Genomic DNA, 26,784 nt, shown 5'->3' on the forward strand with positions numbered 1-26,784 from the left:
ATGCCCCTCATGATTTTATAAACCTCTATAAGGTCACCCCTCAGCCTCTGACGCTCCAGGGAAAACAGTCCCAGCCTGTTCAGCCTCTCCCTATTGCTCAAATCATCCAACCCTGGCAACATCCTTGTAAATCTTTTCTGAACCCTTTCAAGTTTCACAATATTCTTCCATCCCTGGTGCTAGATGAATGCAGCTGTTGTTGTATGGTGCAGTGTACCTGGTTCCCCGGTGCTAGATGAATGTAAGCTATTGTTGTACTGTGGAGTGTATATCTGGTTCCCCGGTGCTAGATGAATGTAAGCTGTTGTTGTGTGGTGGAGTGTATATCTTGCTCCCCGGTGCTAGATGAATGTAGGCTGTTGTTGTACAGTGGAGTATATGCCTGGTTCCCCGGTGCTAGATGAATGTAAGCTGTTGTTGTATGGTGCAGTGTACCTGGTTGAAAATGTGTTGCTGGAAAAGCGCAGCAGGTCAGGCAGCATCCAGGGAACAGGAGAATCGACGTTTCGGGCATAAGCCCTTCTTCAGGAATCCTGAAGAAGGGCTTATGCCTGAAACGTCGATTCTCCTGTTCCCTGGATGCTGCCTGACCTGCTGCGCTATTCCAGCAACACATTTTCAGCTCTGATCTCCAGCATCTGCAGACCTCACTTTCTCCCGCAGTGTACCTGGTTCCCTGGTGCTAGATGAATGTAAGCTGTTGTTGTGTGGTGGAGGATATGCCTTGCTCCCCATTGCTAGATGAATGTAAGCTGTTGTTGTACAGTGGAGTGTATACCTGGTTCTCCCAGTGCTAGATGAATGTAGGCTATTGTACAGTGGAGTGTACCTGATTCCCCGGTGCTAGATGAATGTAGGCTATTGTACAGTGGAGTGTACCTGGTTCCCCGGTGCTAGATGAATGTAGGCTATTGTACAGTGGAGTGTACCTGGTTCCCCGGTGCTAGATGAATGTAGCTGTTGTATGGTACAGTGTACCTGGTTCCCTGGTGCTAGATGAATGTAAGCTGTTGTTGTACAGAGGAGTGTATACAAGGTTCCCTGGTGCTAGATGAATGCAGGCTGCTGTCGTGTGGTGGAGTATGTGCCTGGTTCTCCTGGTGCTAGATGAATGTAGGCTGTTGTACAGTGGAGTGTACCTGGTTCCCCGGTGCTAGATGAATGTAAGCTGTTGCTGTACAGTGGAGGATATATCTTGCTCCCCAGTGCTAGATGAATGTAAGCTGTTGTTGTACAGTGGAGTGTATACCTGGTTCCCTGGTGCTAGATGAATGCAGGCTGCTGTCAAGGGGTGGAGTATGTACCTGGTTCTCCTGGTGCTAGATGAATGTAAGCTGTTGTTGTGTGGTGGAGTGTATATCTTGCTCCCTTGTGCTAGATGAATGTAGGCTGTTGTACAGTTGAATGCATACCTGGTTCCCCGGTGCTAGATGAATGTAGGCTGTGTTGTGTGGTGAAGTGTATACCTGGTTCCCCAGTGCTAGATGAATGTAGGCTGTTTTGTGGGGGAGTGTATACCTGGTTCTTCGGTGCTAGATGAATGTAGGTGGTTGTTGTGTAGGGGAGTGTATGCCTGGTTCCCCGGTGCTAGCTGAATGTAGGTGGTTGTTGTGTGGGGGAGTGTATACCTGGTTCCCCGGTGCTAGATGAACGTAGGTGGTTGTTGTGTGGGGGAGTGTATACCTGGTTCCCCAGTGCTAGATGAACGTAGGTGGTTGTTGTGTGGGGGAGTGTATACCTGGTTCCCCGGTGCTAGATGAACGTAGGAGGTTGTTGTGTGGGGGAGTGTATACCTGGTTCCCCGGTGCTAGATGAACGTAGGTGGTTGTTGTGTGGGGGAGTGTATACCTGGTTCCCCGGTGCTAGATGAATGTAGGTGGTTGTTGTGTGGGGGAGTGTATACCTGGTTCCCTGGTGCTAGATGAACATGGGTGGTTGTTGTGTGGGGGAGTGTATACCTGGTTCCCCGGTGCTAGATGAACGTAGGTGGTTGTTGTGTGGGGGAGTGTATACCTGGTTCCCCGGTGCTAGATGAACGTAGGTGGTTGTTGTGTGGGGGAGTGTATACCTGGTTCCCCGGTGCTAGATGAACGTAGGTGGTTGTTGTGTGGGGGAGTGTATACCTGGTTCCCCGGTGCTAGATGAACGTAGGTGGTTGTTGTGTGGGGGAGTGTATACCTGGTTCCCCGGTGCTAGATGAACGTAGGTGGTTGTTGTGTGGGGGAGTGTACTGAGCCCAGTGTCACTGACTGATTGATGGTGTTTTCCAGCTCAGGGAGGGGATAGCGAATCCTTGAGTCAGTGTAAGAAAGGGAAAGGAGCCATGGAACACCTTGATGGAGAACTTGGCAGCAGAGTAATTACAATCACAGACTTCTGCATTTAGCTGGCTGCCTGGTTGACCAGAGGGAATTAAAGTGGGTACGTACACAAACCCAGTGGAGCTTCACAGAGTAGTCTCCATTGTACATACTTCCTTCTCATCTGATTTCCCTTTTCATTGTTCAGCCACATTCCTGCCAAACCTCCTGTGCCCCCACCTCTTGGTTCTTTCCGAGGGGGTGGGGGGAGATTGCTTTCATGGGCAGCAGCAGAAACCACAAACTTCTCCCCCTCCCCTACAGCAGCTGATCAAAACAACACACCGTGTAATATGGGGGGGTGGGTGAGAGGGGTAAATACACTGAGAAGGACATGTCTGACCTGTGCCTGTCCTTTTGTCAGACCTACCCTCCCCTCCTTTCCCAAACCTTCCCTATCCCTAACCTCCTCTCCCCTTCCATCCCCCCTCAGCCCATCCCTCCTTCCATTCTCTCCACTTCTTTCTCATCCCTCCTTTCACACCCTTTCCTGTCCCCATTTTACAACCTCCCTCCCTCCTGTACTCTCCACTCTTCTTTCCCTCCCCCCACCCTCCTGTCCTCCCTCTTTCCTCTCCTTTACCCTCTCCTCCCTTCCCCCCTCCCTTCCCCCCTCCCTTCCCCTCTCCCTTCCCCTCTCCCTTCCCCTCTCCTTCCCTCCACGCTCCTGTCCTCCCTCCCTCCCATCTCTCCTCCCCCACTCCTCCATTCCCTTCCTCTCCCCTCCCCTCCCTACCTCTCCTCCCATTCTCCCTCACCACACCACCTCTTCGTTTCTCCCCTCCCTTCCCCCTCCCTTCCCCCTCCCTTCCCCCTCCCTTCCCCCTCCCTTCCCCCTCCCTTCCCCCTCCCTTCCCCCTCTCTTCCCCCTCTCTTCCCCCTCCCTTCCCCCTCCCTTCCCCCTCCCTTCCCCCTCCCTTCCCCCTCCCTTCCCCCTCCCTTCCCCCTCCCTTCCCCCTCCCTTCCCCCTCTCTTCCCCCTCTCTTCCCCCTCTCTTCCCCCTCTCTTCCCCCTCCCTTCCCCCTCTCTTCCCCCTCCCTTCCCCCTCTCTTCCCTCTCTCTCCCATTATCCCTCCCCCCCGCCCTCCTTTCTCCACTCCCTCCTCTCCCTTCCCTTCCCTTCCCTTCCCCTCCTCCCATTCTCCCTCCTGTCCCCTTTTCCTTCCTTCCTGTCCGACCCTTCCTTTCCCTCCCCTCCTGTCTCTCCCATCCTCTCCCCTCCCCCTCTCCCCTCCCCCTCTCCCCTCCCCCTCTCCCCTCCCTCTCTCCCCTCCCCCCACTCCGATCACAGGGACGAAAGAATAATCTGACCAGGCACTTTGCTGCACTTGTGGCTGCTGATATTGTAGGGGACATCTTGAGTTTGTTGTCAAGCCAACTGCCCTCGTGTGTGAACCTAGCCCTTCCCTTGCTCCTCGCAATTAAAATTTAAAACGCTGCTAAGTTTTTGATCCGTCGATGATGTAGAGAGAGAACATGCTGTAAAAAAAACAACAAAGAGAGAACAGCTGTATCAGCATCTGAAAAGAGAGAAGGCAAGTTAACATTGGGGTGCTCAGTATTAATGTTGATGGGGAGGAAAAAGCTCCGCTCTCAATAATAACCGTCCCTCGCTTTTTTATTCAGCGATGGTAAAAATCACAAGATGTGGAAAGTGTGTGTTTGAAGCCTTGCCTAAACAAGGTTGTTCAGAATTTTTGCGAAAGTGGCTGAATTTCAGATCCTAAACCTGAATCCATAATTATAAACAAGTCTTTCATTCCAGGCCTTTTAATTGCTCGTGGACTCAGGCACCTCTGAACCTCTGTGATTTTCCTTTTGCTTTGTTTTCTGCTTCACATAATTGCTTTTCTTGCGGGTGGGAGTGAGGCGAGTGGGAATAGAGGAAGGATTTGGCGAGACAATAACAAATTTAAGGTGCAAGGCACCCCCTGGCAGAATGCGCACAGTGTTCAGAAAAACGATTCCCAGAAAAACCAGGGATTCCCCTTGAACCCTGTCTAATAACAAAGATATTTGTATTTCTGTGTTTGAGTCAGTGACTTCTATTGTGAGGTGTGCAATAGGTTTTTATTAGAACGTTCAGCTTATAATTTAAATCAAAACTCTGCTAAATGACAAAATTCTAAGTTTGACTTCCTGAAAAATGTAAACAAGGTCCCTCTCATCTTGTATTTTGGAAGACAGGAATGGTGGGGGTTTTGTGAATTGTATTTTGACTTAAAATCTTCCACATTAAACAATAACTTGTTCACTCAGGAGTGGTTATTTCTGTGAAACAAAGACTACTGACTTGTGAAAATATCTAAACGTACTTGTCGTTCCCGACAAACTGCCAATTAATAACTAATCTTTTTTTTATATTTAAAAAACACACGCACACACCCATTTGAGGAGAAGTAAGATTTCAGGGATGTTTAACCGGACTTTCACCCCATCTCACCCCATGACTTGAATCCCGGAGTGGGAGAAAGATTACTGTAATTCATAGACCAACACCCCTCCTCCCCCTCAGCATCTCTCCTCCCCCGGCCCCACCACCCCAATTTTCTCAATCACCCCCCCCCCCACCTCATCCACAGACCCCTTCAGCAGCCCCCATCTCCTCCACCCCCCTTTCCCCCTCCACAATGCTCCTTCTCCTCCACAGCCCCACCATCCCTTTCTAGGTGTGTTGCTTTTGTGTCTTGTTGATTGGTATTTGAAGAAAGGAGAGTTAGATGGGGGAGTCACAGACAGAGCAGTGGTTTCGATGGGGCACCATTGCCACTGTTTTGTCCCCTGTAATTCTCAACGGGTAAGTCTGCCTGTGTGGCCGGGAAGGTGTGAGTGTTATAACTGGTGTTTTTGAGGCCTCTGCTCTGTAGCGGAAGAGTTAATGATCCAATTCCATTTCTTTGTTCTGAAGAAAGCTGGGCTAGGCAGCGGCACACGCAGGCCAGATATCACACTGCAGGCTGCTCCTGGCATTCCCAAGAGTTGGCAAGACACGAAAGCTGCTGGGTCACACTCCTAAGAAAAAGAAAAAAGCAATTACAAAATGATCTAAGATTGTCAGATAAAATTGAAACCCCTCATTTGGAATCGCTGGAGTAGGGAAAAGAGTATTGCGTCATCCAGAAACAAATATGGCACAGAAGGTCGCTGTTTGGCCCATCGTACCTGTGCTAGCAAAAGCTGTCCAGCCTAATCCCACTGTACAAGTTCTTGTGGCTTTATAGATTACTGACTTCAAATGCTTTTCCAAGTTTTATTTTAATGCAATAAGGGTTTCTACCTTCAGTACCCTTTGATTTATCATCACCCTCCAAACAAAAAAGGATTCTCAGCGGATTCCTGTCCAGTACTGCTAATTATTCAGTCAGTGCTGCCCAAAGATTACTCTGTCTGCTCAGGGAAAATACATCTTTCCTATCTACTCTACCTAGGCCCCTAATCCCACTAATGGTTGCTGGGCCTTTATCTGCTTGGGCCTCCCCAAACCCGCTCCACCTCTTTTCCTCCATTTAAGACACTGCTCAAAATCTATCTGTTTCCTTTCACAGTGTCTCCTTGTGTGGCACAGTGCCACGTTTTCTCTGATGATGCTCCTGCGAAGCTTCTTGGGACGTTTTGCTACATTGAAGGCGCGATATAAATTGGAAGTTGTTAAGAACATAGACGCAGGAGTACCCCTTTGAAGATACTCCACCACTCAGTAAGATCATTATTATTTTTACAACGAATACTCTCGACTCCCTTATCATTCAAAAAGCTATCCAACTCAATTGTGAATGAATTGGAAGACCCACCTTCCACTACCAACTGGGGAAGAGAATTCATAACGAGTGACCCTCATCTCTGACTTAAAGGTGACATCTCATTCTTAAACTGCACCCCTAGTTTTAGTCTCCTCCTCTGGGTCGCCACACCTGCCAGTCCCCTTCTAAACCCGATGCAAAGTTTTGAAACATTTACTTCCAAAATATTTGTTTCTGGACATAGACCAGACTTTGTGAGATGATTGTAACTGCAGTTGAGAACCATGGTTCGTGTATTAGATGTGTTCTCTATGGCAAGGCTAAGAGGGGCAGATAGGTCTTGTTCCATTGAGTCTCAAAACAAGGAAACTTTACTACAACAGTATAGGGCATTGGTGAGACTGTACCTGGAGAAATGTACACAGTTTTGCTCTTTTTCCAGAGGGATATTCTTGCTTTGGAAGAAGCTCAGTGATAATTTGTGCAGTTTAGCTTTGGTTCCCTACAGTGTGGAAACAGGCCCTTTGGCCCAACAAGTCCATACTGACCCACTGAAGAGTAACTCACCCAGAGTCATTTCCCCCTGACTAATGCATTTGACACTATGGGCCATTTAGCCTGGCCAATTCACCAAGCCTGCACATCTCTTGGAGTGTGAGAGGAAACCCATGCAGACATGGGGAGAATGTGCAAACTCCACACAGATGGTCGCCTGAGGCAAGAATTGAACCTGGGTCCCTGGTAGTGAGGCAGCAGTGCTAACCACTGAGCCACCATGCTGCCCAATTGATTCCCTATTTGAAGGAGTTCTTTACTCAGAGAGTAACGGGGCGTGGAATGCCCTGCCTGCAACAGTTGTGGACTCACCAGCACTAAGGGCATTTAAATGTTCGTTGGATAAACATATGAATGATAATGGAATGGTGTAGGTTAGATGGGCTTTAGAGTGGTTTCACAGGTCAGCGCAATATTGTGGGCCGAAGGTCCTATACTGTGCTGAAATGTTCTATGATTGTTTTTTGAGGAAATGTTGGGTCATTGGGACCTCTTCTTGGTTTAGTAGAATGAGATGTAGCAAGGAGGTTGCTAAAGAAGGTAAATGGTTCTCCTGATATGGTCTACGCTACGTTGGTGAGACCCACTGTAAACTCAGGGCACGTTTTGCTGCATATCTCAGCCAGGCCCATAGGGGCCAACCTGACCTCCCAGTTTCCCCCCCCCACCCCCCCCATTTTAATTCCCCTTCCCATTCCCATTCCAACATGACCATCCTCGGCTTCCTCCATTGCCACAGCATATTAGACCGCAAATTGGAGGAACAACACCTCATCTTCCGCCTGGGCAACCTCCAGCCCAGAGGACTCAACACTGAGTTCTCCAATTTTAAATAACCCTCCCTTCCTATCCCTGACTCCGTTTCCAGCCCCTCCCCCTCCCTTCCATTCCGCCGTCATTTCCGCTACCTCCAAACCGAGGAAGTTGAACAGTTCATCCACTTCACCAACACCTTCCACCCCGACCTCAAATTCACCTGGACAGTCTCAGATTCCTCCCTCCCCTTCCTCAACCTTTCTATTTCTATCTCAGGCAACCGAATCAACACGGACATCTACTACAAACCGACCGACTCCCACAGCTACCTGGACTACACTTCCTCCCATCCTGCCCCCTGTAAAAACGCCATCCCATTCTCCCAATTCCTTCGACTCCGCCGCATCTGCTCCCAGGAGGACCAGTTCCAAAAACGCACAACCCAGATGGCCTCCTTCTTCAAGGACCGCAATTTCCCCCCCGACGTGGTCGACGATGCCCTCCACCGCATCTCTTCCACTTCCCGCTCCTCCGCCCTTGAACCCCGCACCTCCAACCGCCACCAGGACAGAACCCCACTGGTCCTCACCTACCACCCCACCAATCTCCATGTACAGCGCATCATCCGCCGTCATTTCCGCTACCTCCAAACGGACCCCACCACCAAGGATATATTTCCCTCCCCTCCCCTATCAGCGTTCCGTAAAGACCACTCCCTCCGTGACTCCCTCGTCAGATCCACACCCCCCACCAACCCAACCTCCCTCCCGGCACCTTCCCCTGCAACCGCAGGAGGTGCAAGACTTGCGCCCACACCTCCCCCCTCACCTCCCTCCAAGGCCCCAAAGGAAACTTCCATATCTGCCACAGATTCACTTGCACCTCCACACATATCATCTATTGCATCCTCTGCACCCGATGTGGCCTCCTCTATATTGGGGAGACAGGCCGGCTACTTGCGGAGCATTTCAGAGAACACCTCTGGGACACCCGGACCAACCACCCTGTAGCTCAACATTTCAATTCCCCCTCCCACTCCACCAAGGATATGCAGGTCTTTGGACTCCTCCATCGTCAGACCACAACAAAACGATGGTTGGAGGAAGAACGCCTCATCTTCCGGCTAGGAACCCTCCAACCACAAGGGATGAACTCGGATTTCACCAGTTTCCTCATTTCCCCTCCCCCCACCCTGTCTCAGTCAAATCCATCAAATTCAGCACCGCCTTCCTAACCTGAGATCTTCTTCCCGACCTCTCCGCCCCCACCCCAGTCTGACCTATCACCCTCACCTTGACCTCTTTCCACCTATCACATTTCCGACGCCCCTCCCCCAAGTCCCTCCTCCCTACCTTTTATCTTAGCCTGCTGGACAAACTTTCCTCATTCCTGAAGAAGGGCTTATGCCCGAAACGTCGATTCTCCTGTTCCCTGGATGCTGCCTGACCTGCTGCGCTTTTCCAGCAACACATTTCCAGCTCCCTTCCATTCCCCCTACTGACCTTTCCTTCTAGCTACCAACCGGATTCATTCCTCCTATCGACCAACCAAGTTGTACCCACCACCTGTGTTCATCTATCACTACCTCATCACTCCATCCCTCTCCCCATCAAAAACCCTCCCCCACTCCTCCCCTTTATCTGCAGCTCCCCTTACCCACACCCCCAGTCCTGAAAAGGTTGACTTCTCCACCTCCTGACGCTGCCTGGCTTGCTGTGTTCTTCCAGCCTCCTGCTTGTCAACCTTGGATTCCAGCATTTACAGTTTCTTTGTCTCCAAACAAGATAAGAGCCCTTGGCGTTAGGGACAAGGTACTGGCATGGATAAAGGATTGGCTGATGGGCAGGAAGCAGAGAATAGGGATAAAGGGGTCTTTCTCAGGATGGCAGCCAATGGCTAGTGAAGTTTCACAGGGGTCCGTGTGGGGATCACAATGATTCACGTTCTACATTAACGATCTAGATGAAGGAACGGAGGGTATTGGTCTCTGTGTTTGCAGATGATGCAAAGAAGGGTGAGGGGCATGTAGTGTTGAGGAAGTAGGGAGACTGCAGAAGGACTTGGAGAGTGGGCAACAAAGTGGCACTTGGAATACAATGTGGGAAAGTGTGAGGTTATGCACTTCGGTAGGAACAATAGAGGTGTAGGCTATTTTCCAAATGGGGAGAGGCTTCGGAAATTTGAAGCACCAAAGGATTTAGAAGTCCGAGTTCAAGATTCTCTGAAGGGTAACCTGCAGGTTCAGTTTTTGATTAGGAAGGCAATTGTAATTTAACATTCATTTCAAGGGGGCTGGTATGAAAGTACAGGGATATACCGCTGAGGTTGCATAAGGCTCCAGTCAGACTGCATTTGGAATATTTTGAGCCCTGTATCTAGGGAAGGGTGTGCTGGCCTTGAAAGAGGATCCAGAGGGGGTTTACCCAGGGGGTGAAGGGCTTGTCATGTGAGAAGCAGTTGAGGACTCTGGGTCTGAACTCAGTGGAGTTTAGGTGGGCGGGGATGGGGGGATTCTGATTGAAGCTTACAGAGTACTGAGGGCCGAGATAAAGTGGACATGGGAAGATGTTTCCACTAAAGGAGAGACTAGGACCCGAGGGTACAACCTTGGAGTGAAGAGACAACGCTTTAGAAGTGTGATGAGGAGATATTTCTTCAGCCAGAGGATGGTGAATGTGTAGAACATATTGCTGCAGAGAGCTGGGTTGGCCAAGTCTTTGCGATTATTCAAGACAGAGATAAATAGGTTCTTAATTAGTAATGGAATCAAGGATTATGGGGAGAAAGCAGGAGAATGGGGTTAGAAACCAATCAGCCATGATCAATGGCATAGCAGACTCGATGGACCAAATGGCCTAATTCTGCTCCTGTGTCTTAAGGTCTAATGATCTTATGATCTTTTTGAAAAACATAAGATTTAGAGGGGGGCTTGACAGCATACATGCTTACAGGATTTTAGATTAGATTCCCTACAATATGGATACAGACCCTTCAGCCCAACATGTTCACACTGACCCTCTGAAGAGTAACCCACCCAGACCATTCCCCTACCTATACTTAACCCTGACTAATGCACCTAACACTATGGGCAATTCACCTGACCTGCATATCTTTGGATTGTAGGAGGAAACCAGAGCACCTGGAGGGAACCCACACAGAGACGGGGAGAATGTGCAAACTCCACACAGACAAGGCTGGAATTGAACCCAGGTTCTGGCGCTGTGAGGCAGCAGTGCTAACCACTGAGCCATCATGCCACTCACTCTTTTGTTTCTACTCTTACGGGGAGTTTTGAACTGAAGGCACAGTTTAAAACTAAAGCAAGGGGGTTCTCATTTCAGGTTGAGATGAGGAGGAATTTCTTTTCTCAGCATCTTGTTAATCTTTGGAATTTTCTCAGGAATTCTCCTTCCTTTCGGAAGGATGTTGTGGAGCTTGAAAGGGTTCAGAAAAGATTTACAAAGGAGGCTAGTACAATTGCAACATTTAAAAGGCATCTGGATGGGTATATGAACAGGAAGGGTTTGGACGGATATGGGCTGGGTGCTGGCAGGTGGGACTAGATTGGGTTGGGATATCTGGTCGGCATGGACGGGTTGGACTAAAGGGTCTGTTTCCATGCTGTACATCTCTATGACTCTATAATATTTCAGAATATACAGAGTAGATGCATCCCAAAGGAGTCAGAAATATTTCAAGAGATAGATCCACCATTAACTAGTCATAGAGATGTACAGCACTGAAACAGATCCTTCACTCCAACTTGTCCATGCCAACCAGATATCTTAAATTAATCTAGTCCCATTGCTAGCATTTAGCCCTTATCTCTCTAAACTTTCCTATTCATGAACTCACCCAGATGTCTTTTAAATGTTGTAATTGTACCAGCCCCTCACCATTTCCTCTGGCAGCTCATTTCATACACGCACCACCCTCTGCATGAAACAATTTCCCCCTGGGTTCCTTCTAAATCTTTCCCCTCTCACCTTAGCCTCTGCTCTGCCCTCTGTTTTTAGACTCCCCTACCCTGGGAGAAAAACCTTGACTATTTACCCTATCCATGTCCCTCATGATTTTATAAACCTCTGTAAGGTCACCCCTGAGCCTTTGATGCTCCAGGGAAAACAGCTCCAGCCCTGTTCAGCCTCTCCCTATAGCTCAAACATTCCAACCCTGGCAGCATCATTGTAAATCTTTTCTGAACCCTTTCAAGTTTCACAATATACTTTCTATTGAATTGAATGCAGTATTCCAAAAGTGGCCTTACAAATGTTGTATAATTCCTAAAAACCAGTAAAGGCAAGCATACCAATGCCTGCTTCACTATCCTGTCTACCTGCAACTCCACTTTCAAGGAGCTATGAAACTGCCCCCCAAGGTGTCTTTGTTCAGCTACACTGGAAAGGTTAAAGATTGTATGATACTTTCAGGAAAGGTACATAATTATATGAAGACAGGTGACAGGTCAAAAGATTAGAGCCAATAAAAAATAGCAATGAATGACAAAGAAATTAATGAATAAAGGGGATAAATTAGACAATGATGAAAGCTAGCCAGATTTTGATAACAAATGGCAAGAGTTTCTGTATATGGGTTGTTCTGTTATTACGTGTGTTACATCAAGGCGAATTCGTTGCAACGCGATTGACTAATTGAGACGCTGTTTCTACAGTGCGAACTTTTAAAATGTGTGTTGGTTATGACGCAATTATATCGTCCATACTCTAAGCACTGTTTCTAAAGTGTGGTTGTTCTATAACGTGGGGTTAAACAAGAACACAACCATTGTGTTACAGAAGAACTGACTATGTATGTGTCTCTCTCTCTCTCTCTCTCGCTCTCTCGCCTTATACACTCTCGCTCTCGCTCTCACACACACATTTTTATATATATATAAAATATATACATTATATATATAAAAGTGTTGACAAGGTCAGTATGGTCCCATAGAATGTAACGCTAGAGAATTAATAATGGAAAATAACTAAATGGTAATGAACTGATCAGGTATTTTGTATCAGTCTTCACTATAGAGGATACAAATATCATTCGTTGAAATAAATCCAGAAAATTGTAGGGTTGTGGGGGGTGGGGGAATCTTAGGAAAGTCAAAACCACCATAGAAGTGGCATTGAGTGAATTGTTGGAGCTGAGGGATGACAAGTGACCAGGTTCTGACTGATTTCCTCACAGAGACTTAGAAACCTGAGAAAACTGGTACATGGCTCTTCATTTTCCAATGGGGCAAGTCCCATTAAACTGAAAACTAATGAATGGGAGGGAGACAGAAAGCAGAAAACTACAAATCACTTAGCTTCATATAGGTCACGGGGAAAATGTCAAAGTATTTTTAAAGAATTCTAGCAGGGCACTTGAATAAGTTCAGCGTAGTCCGGCAGAATCAATGTGATGTTGTGAAAGGGAAATTATGTTTGACGATCGTTTAGAGTTCTTTGAGGAGGTAGTTTGTGCTGTGAATAAAGGGGAATCCAGTGAACGTACTGTAGTTAGATTTGAATAAGACATTTGGTAAAGTATCATATCATTGGTTATTACAGAAGATAAACCTCAAAATCTTGGGAGTTGCATTTTGATAATGGATTGATAATTGGCTGATTAACAGGAAATAGAGAGGAGGCATAAATGGACCTTTTTCAGTTTGACATGATGAAACAAATATTGTGCTGCCGGAAGTGGTGTTGGGATCTCAACTGTTGACAATTTATATAAGTATCTTGTATCAATTTATTGAAGTTATAGTTGACCAGTGAGGTCACAAAGTTAGGGAAGTAAGTTGTGAGGAGGGCACAAGGAGGCTACAAAAGTTATAGTTTTAGTTATAGTTATAAGTGAAACAAGTGGGCAGCATTTTGACAAGAAAATAACAAGTATTGGATCTAGTTAGTGAGAAATTGAAAAGCTCTGTTGCAGAGGGATCTGGGTGTTATGCATGAATTGGCAGGTGTTGATGTGTAGGTATAGTAAGTAATTAGAAAATGTTATCATTTATTGCAAGGAGAGTTGACTACAAAAGTGAAGAGGTTATGCTTTATCTAGGACACTGGTAAGATCACAATTGGAGTACTATGCATAGTGCTGGACACCACATTTATGGAATGTGTAAGAGTCAAAAATAGTGGTGCTGGAAAAGCACAGCAGGTCAGGCGGTATGCGAGGAGTAGGAGAGTCAATGTTTCAGGCAACGTCCCTCATCAGGAACGTGATGCAGGAATATTCCCCCCACTCCTGCTTCTCGGATGCTGCCTGACCTGCTGTGCTTTTCCAGCGCCACCCTTTTCGACTCTGATCTCCAGCATCTGCAGTCCTCACTTTCTCCTTATGGAAGGTGTAAGTACATTGGAAACCGTGAATCTTGCAGATGGTACATAGTGCTGCTACTGTGCATTGGCAGTAGTGGGGGGAATGACTGGTGATGGTGATGGATGGGCTGCTGATCAAATGGGCTGCTTTGTCCTGGGTGCTGTCTGTCTTCTCCTGATCATGTGCAGGAATTCTGGCTGATTTTTAAATTTACTTTCCCTTTCTTAGAGCAGTGGTTACTGAGATCAATTATAGCATCCAATTGAGCCCTCTGTTAACACTGAAATTGACACCTCAGATGGTGGGTATTTACTTGGGTGAGTGATTTTATTTCCAATTACTGGAACAGCTTTTCAGAAATAAGTCTGGAAATATGCAGTGATGCAATGGGCTAAATCTTGCTGGATTACAAAAACACAGTTGTTAATATTACATTCTGTATTTGCTAATGAATTATTATCAATGCACAAATCAGCCAGCAAATTTGGAGGATTATTAGAGAAACGATGGGTTACAAATCTTCAGAATCCACTGATTAATTTACACAGTTCCATTGTTGGCCTCTGAACCACCCTGTTATTTTTAAGAACTTGCTAGAATTGCATGTTAATTGTTCACTGTACTTGCATTAGAAACTTACAGCTCATAATTAATAGTGTAAGACTCCTTTCAAAGCATCTATAATGATTAATGCAGTGCTCCTCCAAACTATAAAAGGGCGACCTAACATGTTGCATGTCACTCCTATACATTGTGTATTGTTGTTATAGATTTTAGAAAGATCATTACATTTTTCTGCCCCTCTTCGTCTGTCTCTTAGGTCAAGCTTTCAAGGATCATAGAATCCCTACAGTGTGGAATGAGGCCTTTCAGCCCATCAAGTCCACAGTGACCATCCGAAAAGCATCCCACTTACAGCCCACTCCCACCCTGTTCCCATATTTAGCATGGCCAGTCCACTTTACCTGTGCATCTTTGGACTGTGGGAGGAAACCAGAGCACCTGGAGGAAACCCACGCAGACACTGGGAGAACGTGCAAACTCCACACAGACAGACAGTCGCCCTAGGGTGGGATCGAACCTGAGTCCCTGGTGATGTGAGACAGCAGTGCTAGCAATTGTGCCACCCATGTTGTCCTGTTTCTCACCTGACCCCAATGCATCCTCCTTGATCAGGTTCCTGGGGTGCAGGACATTCTGTCTGTTCAGAGTACAATTCTAAAGGGGGTGCAGAAAGAGGGGAACCAGGGGTTTTTTTTTGCAAACAGAATTGTATAAGCATCTGAAGAGAAAAATAGTTTCCTGGGCTGCTGAGGAAAGGCAGGGGAGTGGTACCAATGAAACTGCTTTTTCAGAACACTAGGAGGTATGTGGTGGGAGAATGGTCTCCTTCTGTGTACTGAACTATTTCTGCGATTCTATCCCACCCTTTTGTTCTCTCTGTTTCTTTTCTCAGTCCTTAAATCTCAATCTTTAAGGAGATAAATGGTTGATGCCATCAGCCATTGAGTTTTTGAGTCTCCCAGTAGACACACTACACAATTATCAACTCTTAAAGTTGACAATGAAAACTGTCTTTGAGCTGAAGGCTTCAGCAAAGAGCCACATTGTGAGGTGCCCTCTCCGTTGTAGACTGCAATTGCTTAATTCCTTCTGCAAAATGAAAAAGCTGCCATTTTAAGAAAATATTTTCCTAGTTCTCTGATTGCCCACATTCCTACCAGTAATTTTTTTTTAAGACTGTAAAGTTCCATTTTTCATTTAATGAAATGCAGCAGAGATTTTGCTGGGAACAGTTAGAATAAAGACCTCATTTAGGAAATAAATTCCCTTCCTAGGTTCTCATCATTCATTCCCTAATTGACACAAATCAAGTGCTTCTGTTTTATTTGTGTGTGTTAGAATTCATTAGCAAAGTAGAAATTGAAGCGATACTGCTTTTTACATTGAGTTTGTGTTTTGTAGTTGTATGTGAAATATTGTTTAATTTATATGTGGGTGTCACTGACTGGGTTAGCATTTATTGCCCATCCCTAGTTGCCCTTGAGAAGGTGGTGGTGAGCTGCTTTCTTGAACCGCTGCAGTCTATGTGCTGTTGATGAACCCACAATGCCCTTAGGGAGGGAATTCCAGGATTTTGACCTCGTGATGGTGAAGGAAAATTCAAACTGCGAATGTAAATGTTCATTCAGTCATGACCTGTCCCACACAAACCCATGCTGCCTGTCCCTAATTAAGCTATGCTTTTCCAAATACATGTAAATCCTATCCCTAAGAATCCTGCCACTAGCTTCCCAAAAACTCCTCTCAAATAGCTTCCAAAAGGGCCAGAGACTTGGAAAGTCATTATGGCTCGAGTAGGTCAGAGAGATAGAGAGGGACGAGGTCGCAAGTGGGATTTGAAAAAAAAGGTGAAAATTTTATACATTAGGTGTTGCTAGACCAGGAGCCCGAATAGGTCATAGAAAAAACATGGTAATTAGGAGCTGGAGTAGGCAATTCAAGGCTTCGAGCCTGCTCCGCTAATCAAAGTTGATCATTCAACTCTGTTCACACTTACCCCTCGTACCTTTGATCCTTTTAGCCATAAGAGCTATATCTAACTCCTTCTTGAAAACATTCAATGCTTTGGCCTCAACCATTTTCAGAGGCAGAGAATTCCATGACTCACTACTTTCTGTGTGAAGAATTTCCTCCTCATCTCAGTTCTAAGTGGCCCATCTTATATCCTTAGACTGTCCTGAAAGGTCAATCAAGCACCGGGTGACGAGTGCATGTGATGGTGCAAGGGAGTGAAGCAGTCAGGCCTTAATCCTGCATTTCTCATGCTTCTTACGGTCTGATATGAACAGGGCTGGGTCAGGGTGAAGCCAGAGAGAGCTTTGTAAACACAAACCATACACAGTGGTGGAGATGGCATTGATGAACAGCCATGATGGGCCAAATGGCCGCTTTTTGTACTGTAACAATCTGTGATTCAGTGATTGTACTGAGGTAACTGATCTTAACTTGGATGATGAAAATCAGTTAAGAGAAAGTGAAGACTGCAAATGCTGGAGATCAGAGTCGAGATCAGAGGATCGACATTTTGGGCATAAGCCCTGCCACATTCCTAATGAAGGTCTTATGCCTGAAACGTCGATTTCCCCTGCACGCCGGATGCTGCCTGACCCGCTGTGCTTTTCCAGCACTACACTCCTGACTGTTGAAAATCAGTGTACAATTGACAAGTTTGCAGATGACACAAAATTACTTAAGTGTGAGGTTATACAAAAAGTTTACAGAAGGCTAAGGAGGGCAAAAACGTTACAGATGGAATATAATGTGGGAAAACGTGGCGTCATGCACAGTGGCAGGAAGAAAAGAAGAGCTGAATATTATTTGGATATGGAAAGACTGCAGATAGCTGAAGGATAGAGGAATTAGGTGTTCTTGTGCATGAACCACAAAAAGCTAACATTCAAGATCAGTGTGTCATAGGGAAGGCAGGTGGAATGTTGGCATTTATTTCAAAGGGAATGCTGTGTAAAAGGAAGGGAGGTCTTGCTAAGACTACACAAGGAACATGTCAGAAATGGAACATAGTGAGCCATCCTGTTCAACTCTCAATACTGAGTCAGTCGCTCGTGTTGAAGTTAATTGGATGTGGAGATGAAGCAACTCTCAATAGTCAGCATGTGATTGACCAGTCGATCATCGGACTCCCTTCATTGTATCAACTAACCCACTTCATAGAATTTATTCCACTCAAGAGAAAGGCTTTTTCTGTGTGGGTTAACTAACTATAAGTCACTTTTGGACATCATGAGAATTGTGTGTGTACCTTTCCTTTAAGAGAGTTATATTTTTAAAGACCATATGCACTGTGTGCATACAATGTTACAACTCTGCCTGACTGTTGGTCTGCTATGGGCTATAATATCTGCTGCATAACTTGTAATGTGTTTTACTGTATCAATTACATAACAGAGGGATTTTGGCGTCCTTGTCCATGAATCACTGAAAGTTGACATCCAAGTTCACTGGGTAATAAAGACGGTAAATGGAATATTGACCTTTATTTCAAAGGGAATGGAGTATAAATGTAGGGAGGTTTCGCTAAAACTATACATGGGTTAGTCAGACTGTAGCTGGAAAACTGTGAACAGTTTTGGTCTCCTTGCCTTATCCTGGTATTGGAGGCAATCCATAAAAGGTTAAATAGGTTAATTCCAGAAAAGGAGGGATTTTATTATGAGGAGAGGTTGAGTAGGTTGGGCTTGTACTCATTGGAGATTAAAAGAATAGATTCTTAGGAAGTTTGGCATTGTAAGTGCTGGATGAAGTTAAAAAATCACACAACACCAGGTTATAGTCCAACAGGTTTAATTGGAAGTATTAGCCTTCTGAGCACTGCTTCATCAGGTGGTTGACAATCACCTGATGAAGGAGCGTCACTCCGAAAGCTAGTGTGCTTCCAATTAAACCTGTTGGACTATAACCTGGTGTTGTGTGATTTTTAGCTTTGTACACCCCACTCCAACACTGGCATCTCCAAATCATCAATGCTGGATGGTTGTTTGCCCATGTGAGAGAATCTAGGACCAGAAGGCATAATCGGAGAGGAATACGTTGCCAGTTTAAGATTGTGATGAAGAGGAATTTCATTTGTCAAAAGGTAATGAATTTGTGGCATTCTTTACCACAAGAGGGCTATTGAGGCTGAGTCATTAAGAATATTCAAGTCTGAGAGAGACAGATTTTTAATCAGTAAAGGACTCAAGGGTTGTGAGTAAAGGCAGGAAAGTGCAGTTGACGATTAGCAGATCAGCCACGATCTAATTGAATGGCCAAGCAGATTCAGTGGGCTGAGTTCTGCATCCACATCTTGTGGTCTTGTTTTTTATCTCTCATGATGCTGGTGAGACTGCAACAATTGTCCACCCTGAGTTGGTGCCAATCCTTCTTCCTGGTCATTGCCTTTATCGTTAGTCTATATCACAAGACATTAAGCATCAAGAACATAATGGAACTGGAGTCACCCATGACCAATCTGGCTAGGAATGGAGATTTACAAATTGGTGATGAGACTATGTCCTAAATCAAAGGCCATTTCAGAGGGCACTGAAGAATTGTCCACATCCAACTCAAAAGGGATACGCTAACAAATAAGAAGGGGAAACACAAGAATCAAATTGATTATCACCTTGATTTTGAGGCCCCATAAGACCATGAGAAATAGGAATAGGTGTAGGCCATTTGGTCTCTTGAGCATGTTCTGCCATTCTATAGGATCATGGCTGATCCGACATTCTCAGGCCCATTTTCACAACCTTTCATTCCCTGCCTGATCAAGAATCTACAATTGTTGGGACGGGAGCAGAGGGAAAGGGGACACCACAATACTCCTGCCTTACATGGCAGACCCTTCCAACAGTTGGCAATTGGGTGCAGAGTGGTCGCCAGGGGGTATTGGTAGAAGGTAGCTCTAAGATGTAAGTTCTGGACCATGTAGTAGATGTAGCACTCTGGTCCCTGTGCCACGTAGCACTCCAGGGCACCAGGCAGCTCGGCCCACTAATGGAATATGGGCTTACACTTGTCACAGTGACTGGGACTCTTTCTACTTGACTTGCAATGATCGCGGGCCAATATTTAATTATTTGTGTTATGATTTGAATAACATCAGAAATATCCTCAGTACTTGAATGCCTTGGGGAGCAGGCAGACAGTCATTTTTATCTTGCTGTCAACAGTTGGAGCACTATTAGAAAAATGACAGTAATCACAAAGGAGTGCAGTGTCTCAGATCCCTTCAGATAAACTAATATACCACTTGTGCTGAATAAGCTGAAGTACAGGTAGTGATTTACGTTGACTGGCCGCTGTTCCTAAGGGCAGAGTTCTGTCAGTGACATTTCACTTCTGCTTTCTTGCTTTTTCCCATGTTCCACGTGATTATAGTTCCCTTCGGCTGACCCTAACTGTGAAGTAGTGCATCACAATGATCAGTGTGTATACTCTAACCCTACTGACAATGGACGAGGCCAAAGAGGAATCTGACACCAGCCTCACTCAGTCATTGTCCAGTATCCCAAAGGGTGAAGAGCTGATTCTCCTTTGTAATTTCAAAGCCCGATTTGGGAGGATCACAAACCTTGGGGAAGTTGGCAAAAAAGGGGAAGCATGTACCAATGGAGTCCCACTGACAGAATACCTAGAGTGTGGTTGGGTCATAATCAACACCCTACTTCATCAGAGAGACAAATATAAACCTCATGGCAACACACTCAGTCTAGATGTTAGCACCTGCTTGAATATGTCTTTGTCTGATTGAGGGATGACCCGGATGCTCGCATCACCTATACAACAACAAGCATTGACTTCTACTGGATTGACCCTCACCTAATCTGGTCTACTATCTCTGCCTGGTTTGCCTAAAAATAACAGTGACAATTACTAACTTGGTATTCAATATCGAAGGACTCAAAGACTCTATAAAGAAAAGACCTATTCAGTCAGCACCTCACTCTCAACCTGCCACCACTCAACAAACAGGAATCGCAGAATGTTCAGAGCAGCTGGCTGCTTGGATCCATCATAAATGACATGTACGAGAAGACTTTGTTTCTCTACTAGGAAACATCGAGACTGATCTGGAACTACCAAATATCAAACGCAACAGGTCACTGAACAGGAGGCACCACCAAAACTGAAAGAAAAGAAAGCAGGTCCACAAACAAATTGAGACTGAGATCCAATGAAAACAAACCTGTGACCTAAAGAACAGATGGTGTTAGAATGAGCGCAGGCAATCCAGTAACTCAATGACAGTCGTGATTATGTGTGTGGATTCTTCAGTGTAGTCAAAAACAATCTAGCAGGTCACCAAGTGATGTACTGGACTGAGAGCCAAGATAGAGAGACACTTATGGAGGAGAGGGATCGTCATTGACCAACAGAAGGAGCAGTTCGACGATCTCAACTGAGCCTCATCCTCAATGTGAGTGCCTCAAACTTCAGCATAATACCTGTTACCAAGCCAGCATCATGCCTGGCTGACGAGAGGTTAAGAAAGCAATCTGACAGCACGGCATGAATATGTCCTATGGTTGCAGAAGGAATCCCTGCTGGGATGCTGAAATATGGGAGAGAAATTCACATGACCCCCATTTCCCTCATCAGGAAGGAGGAGAGCATGCCAGAGGATCTCCAGGATGTGAATGTGACCATCTTCGAGGAAACAGATGAGATCAATTGCAGTGAATGTAGAGGCGTCTCCTTGCTCTCCACCTCAGGTCACTGCAAATTGTCTTCTCTCCAGTGACTGAAGAACTCCTCATGGAGTCACGAGTGGGTTGTGTCCATCAAGAGACATAGTGGACATCATCATCGGAGAAAGTCCAAGAAAAATACAGTGGCCGGCAGCAACCTTAATACATAGTATTTTTTTGACCTCTCAAAGACCTTCAATTAAACTAGATGGAATTGGGGAACATCTTCCGCAAATTTGGTTGCCTGCAGAAATTTGTCATCGTGCTCCAGCTGCAGCCATGATTGTCACCAGTGGATCCATTACAGATCCACGCGAGAGTAAACTGGGGTCATGCGATGTGTCATTGCATTAGTGTTCTTCTCCACCTTGCTCACTGCAACTCTCCAGCCCAAAATTGTGATGCTTCATGGTGGATTGGAGCCTCTGTCCAAGATGAGCTGGGAATCTGTCCATTGGACAACGCTTTCAATCCAGAGCCAAGACCACCTCAACCTCCTGTCATCGAGCTGCATGTTCATGGGAATTTATGGAGCGTAAATATGTTCCAAGATGAACCTGTCACATGCTGATATGAGGCTCTGCACAGCAGCAATACTGATTTTATTCCTCCAATGCGACCTGTCATTAGCAAATCAAGATTTAAAATCATGACTATTCAAATCACCCCACACGCCACATTGCATACCAATCAGAAGTAAACCTTTGAGACTGCTTCGCCATTTGATAGGTTGATGGTTCTGGCTTCAACTCCACTTTGTTGCCTACTCCTCATTAACCTTTTGTCAAGAACCCATCCACCTTTCCCTTAACCATATGGAATGATTCTACCTCCACCATACTGAGAAAGACAGTTCCAAAGATATGACCCACAATTTAAAAAAAAACTTCTCCTCATCCCTGTCTTAAATGGGAGACCCCTCTTATTTTCAAACTAGTCTTCCTAGTTCCTTCTTTTTGTTGACTCCATAAAATTCCCTCCAAGAATGTAAGACCAGTTGGATGCTGAGTAGTTTGAAAAGGTACTTGGGGGTTTCCTGAAGAAGGGCTTATGCCCGAAACGTTGATTCTCCTGTTTCCTGGATGCTGCCTGACCTGCTGCGCTTTTCCAGCAACACATTTTCAGCTCTGATCTCCAGCATCTGCAGACCTCACTTTCTCCTCCAAAGGTACTTGGGGGGCATACTTGTGGAAGACAACCACTTACTCCAACATCTCCTAGCAGTGTTGGACTGTCTTCATTTGCTTCCACTCTTACTAATGCAGGGACAGCGAGAGGTTCTGTCTCAATGGCTTGTCATTCAGCCCCACACCATTTATGAAGAGTCAAAATAGACTGGAATCTTCAACTTTACGAAACTCCCCATAGATGTTTCCAGAGCCGCTGAGTATTTCCAGCAAATTCTGTTTTCAGCACCGGAGCTCACCCTGAGGTAAGCCTTAGTTTCCATCCTATTTCACATCTATATGCGGCTGCTTGGTTACATTATCTTAGAGCATGGTGTCAGGTTTTATCCATGCTGATGGCACCTAACTCTACCTAGTGTTCACTTCATACATAACCCGTTTCACTCGTTCTGATTTGGTACATTGTTAACCCCACATCAAATACTGGATGAGTTGAAATTTGCAGTTAATCATGGGGAATACCAAAGCCATTGTGTTCAGTCCCATAGAACATAGAAGAATACAGCGCACTACAGGCCCCTTGGCCCTCGATGTTGCGCCGATCCAAGCCCAACTAACCTACACTAGTCCACTATCTTCCATATGCCTATCAAATGCCCATAAAGAGGCAGAGTCCACCACTGCTACTGGCAGGGCATTCCATGAACTCACTACTCGCTGAGTAAAGAATCTACCCCTAACATCTGTCCTATACCTACCACCCCTTAATTTAAAGCTATGCCCCCTCGTAATAGCTGACTCCATACGTGGAAAAAGGTTCTCACGGTGAACCCTATCTAAACCCCTAATCATCTTGTACACCTCTATCAAGTCACCCCTAAACCTTCTTTTCTCTAATGAAAACAGCCCCAAGTGCCTCAGCCTTTCCTCATACGATCTTCCTACCATACCACGCAACATCCTGGTAAACCTCCTCTGCACCCGTTCCAGTGCCTCCACATCCTTCCTATAGTATGGCGACCAAAACTGCACACAATACTCCAGATGCGGCCGCACCAGAGTCTTATACAACTGCAACATGATCTCAGGACTCCGGAACTCAATTCCTCTATCCATTATAAACTCCGCTACTGATTGAACACCCCACCACCTCAAGCTGAATTACACTATTTAGAAGTTTTGCATCCCATTTATCTCTAAACCGAGCTTCTCACTTGGTATATTTTTCATCAGGCATATTCACTAACCTAACATGGTGAATCTTTACTCCTTCCTTCATCCCACCTTTGGCAGCCTTCCAATCAACTGTATCCACTCTAAACTCAAGAATTGCCTCCCCATACCTCTCTACTTCTCTCTCCTCCTCAAAGGTGCAATAAATTCTATCTTGTTGACCAGGCTTTGGGAAACCTGCCCAAATGTCCCAGTCTTTGACCCTGCACTTTTTTCTAATTACCTTCCTGGGACAGTGCCTTTGGACATTTCCATATGTGAAAGATGCAAGATAAATTTAAGTTATTTGAATTAGTACAAGCCTCTGGAACCTCCCATGTAAGTATGGAAAGGTACAACCAAAAGTGAAAAGTAAAATAAGAACTTCAATTTATATAAAGCCATTCACAACCACAGAATGTCCCAAAGAGTTTTCAATCAATAAAGTACATTGTCAGTGTTGTCACTGTTCCACTGAAGGAATAGGGAATCCAGTTTTTTTTTAGATTCCCTATAGTGTGGAAACAGATCCTTTGGCCCAACAAGTACACACCGACCCTCCGAAGAGTAACCCACCCAACCCATTTCCCTCTGACTAATGCTCCTAACACTACGGGCAATTTAACATGGCCAATTCACCTGACCTGCATATCTTTGGACTGTGGCAGGAAACCGGAGTACCCGGAGGAAACCCACGCAGATTCGGGGAAAATGGGCAAACTCCACACAGACAGTCGCCCAAGGCTGGAATCGAACCTGGGACCCTAGTACTGTGAGGCAGCAGTGCTAACCAGTGAGCCACCGTGCCACCCAATTTGTGCATAGAAAGCTCCCACAACTGCTTTGTGCCAGATAATTTGCTTTTCATAAAGTTCATTGAGGGAAAATTGTCGGCTCGAACACCAATACGAGTCCTTTCTGGTCTGCTCTTTTTTTTTTAAAGAGTGTTGGAGTCATAGGGACGTACAGCACGGAAACAGACCCTTTGGTCCAACTCGTCCGTGCCGACTAGATATCCTAAATTAATCTAGTCCCATTTGCCAGAGCTTTGTCCATACCCCTCCCAAACCCTTCCTATTCATGTACCCATCCAGATGCCTTTTAAATGTTGTAATTGTACCAGTCTCCACCATTTCCTCTGGCAACTCATTGCATACATTCACCACTCTCTGTCTGAAAAAGTTGCCCCTTTGGTCTCTTTTAAAGTTTTTCCCTGTCACCCTAAACTCATGCCTTCAAGTTCTGGACCATGTCAATTTACCCTATCCATGCCCCTCATGATTTTATAAACCTCTATGAGGTCACCCCTCAGCCTCCGGTGCTCCAGGGAAAACTGCCTCAGTCTATTCAGCCTCACCCTGTAGCTCAAGCTCTCCAACCCTGGCAACATCCTTGTAAATTTTTTCTGAACCCTACCAAGTCTCACAACATCCTTCCGATAGGAGGGAGGCTGAAATTGCACACAATATTCAAAGAGTGATCTAACCAATGTCCTGGACAGCTGCAACATGACCTCCCAACTCCTGCACTCAATACTCTGACTAATAAAGGAAAGCATACCAAACGCATTCTTCATTATCCTATCTACTTGTGACTCCACTTTCAAGGAACTATGGACCTGAACTCCAAGGTCTCTTTGTTTTGCAACACTCCCCAGGACCTTCCCATTGAGTCTAATAGTCCTGCTCTGATTTGCCTTTCCAAAATGTAGCACCTTACGTTCATCTAAATTAAACTCCATCTGCCACTCCTCAGCCCATTGGTCCATATGATCAAGATCCCATTGTACTGGGGTAACCTTCTTCACTGTCCATTACAACTCCAATTTTGGTGTCACCTGCAAACTTACTAACAATACCTCCAATGTTCACATCCAAATCATTTATATCAATGACGAAAAGCAGTGGACCCAGCACTGATCCTTGTGGCACATCATTGGTCACAGGCCTCCAGTCTGAAATGCAACCCTCCACCACCACCACCACTACCTCTGTCTTCTACTTTTGAGCCAGTTCTGGATCCAAATGGCAATTTCTCCCTATACTCCATGAGATCTAACTTTGCTAAACAGTCTTCTATGGGGAAGTCTTCCTTCCCCTCTGTTATTCCAAATTCTAGAACTGTACCTGATATTCTCTCCCTCTATCACTGTTTTATACACATTTACCACTTTGGTTGATGTGCTATTTGCAGGCTTTGGTATAGTTTGGGTGCTACCCACTGTAAAATTGCACTGTGCAGCCCATTGGTGTCAGGGGTACAATTTGTCCTGAATAGGATGAATGCAATTGCAACAAAAAATGCACTTTTAATTGCAATGACATCTGCATGTGCAAAAACAAATTTAAATTGCTAAAAATTAAAAATAAACTGCACTTTTGCAGTTTTCAGCCTTTTCCTGACGAAAGTCTGCCTTCAACATGCACATTGCATTCACTCTCCTGCTTTCTTTTTAATTTAATGAGTATTAAATAACTGAGGCAAGGTTGTAGGGGGAATCGTGTTGGATTAGATTGTAGATTTACACTAAACAATTAGGCCAAATTTGTGGTTTGCAATTGCATTTTTTAGTGCCTGTAGAGATGAAGGATTTTTCTCCCTGTCTCCTCCCTTTTGCACTGCTGAAGTGACTGTTTTATTTGTGCAAACGGAAGAATTGACAGAATGGTTAAATGAGGGCTGGGGAAGGGTTTTCTCTTCCAAAGGGTGAGGCTCAAATCACCTGTTTGCAAGATACTGTAAGTGAAGCTGCAAAGAAAGAGAGAGAGAGAGAGACAAAGGCAGAGAGGGAGTGAGTGGGGGAAGGGAGGCTGCCCTCACCCAGGATGCCTTGCGCCTGAGTGTCCCAGTGTAGCGCCATGTTGTAGAGAAAGAAGGATCGGAGAAGGGGCCGCAATCTGCTGCAATCCGCCCTCTCTGCCTGTGAGTATCCCCGCACGACCCCATCAGTCGACAGCTTAGACACCCGGCGAGCCGCCGAGCCCGATATTGAGGGGCGGCGGGCGGCCGGAGGGGGGCAAATCGGGCGATTAGTTTTCCTCCAGCGCCCCTTTCTGCCCAGTATTTTGGGCTCGGGGGCCATTGTTGTAGTGTGTGTGTGTGTGTGTTTGTACAGAGGAGTGATGGGGGGTGGGGAACCATAAGCAGCATTGTAAACTAATGGTGCGGGTGGCTGAAAGTTTAAGGGGGGGGGGGGGGGGGGGGGTGTTGGCCAGTATTTTTATTATGAGGGGCAGAAGGAGGGGGTCATTTTCCAAGCTCGCCCCCCCCCCCTCCCCCCGCGCGGAGGCAGATGGTTAAAGTTTGTGAAAAATGTGCTGCTTTCAATTATTCCAGGAAACGAGGCTTTTTTTTATTTTACAATGGGGAAGGAAGGCTAGTTTCAATGCATGAAATACCGAGGTTGTTTTCATAATTGCAACACCAGCCGAAATATTTGTTTACTTGTTTTTAAAAGCTG

At 45.7% G+C, this 26,784-nt stretch overlaps 1 protein-coding gene across 7 annotated transcripts in view; it reads left to right on the forward strand.

The window, feature by feature from the left end:
• Nucleotides 1-26,784, forward strand: part of pum1 (pumilio RNA-binding family member 1) — a 171,610-nt gene that overhangs the window by 18,786 nt on the left and 126,040 nt on the right. For 5 of the 7 annotated variants that reach the window (XM_087976712.1, XM_087976717.1, XM_043717294.2 and 2 more), the window contains exon 1: nucleotides 26,153-26,246. The exons of 1 other annotated variant lie outside the window; for it this stretch is intronic. The gene's annotated coding sequence lies outside the window, so the exon portion shown is untranslated. Of the gene's footprint in view, nucleotides 1-5,905; nucleotides 6,058-26,152; nucleotides 26,247-26,784 lie in introns of those variants that run through there. One more of the 7 variants, XM_087976713.1, reaches the window with a different exon arrangement.

This window comes from Chiloscyllium plagiosum, unplaced genomic scaffold (genome assembly GCF_037043375.1).
Source record: "Chiloscyllium plagiosum isolate Xiang-an unplaced genomic scaffold, Cpla_swu_hap1 HiC_scaffold_30, whole genome shotgun sequence".
Lineage (NCBI taxonomy): Eukaryota > Metazoa > Chordata > Chondrichthyes > Orectolobiformes > Hemiscylliidae > Chiloscyllium > Chiloscyllium plagiosum.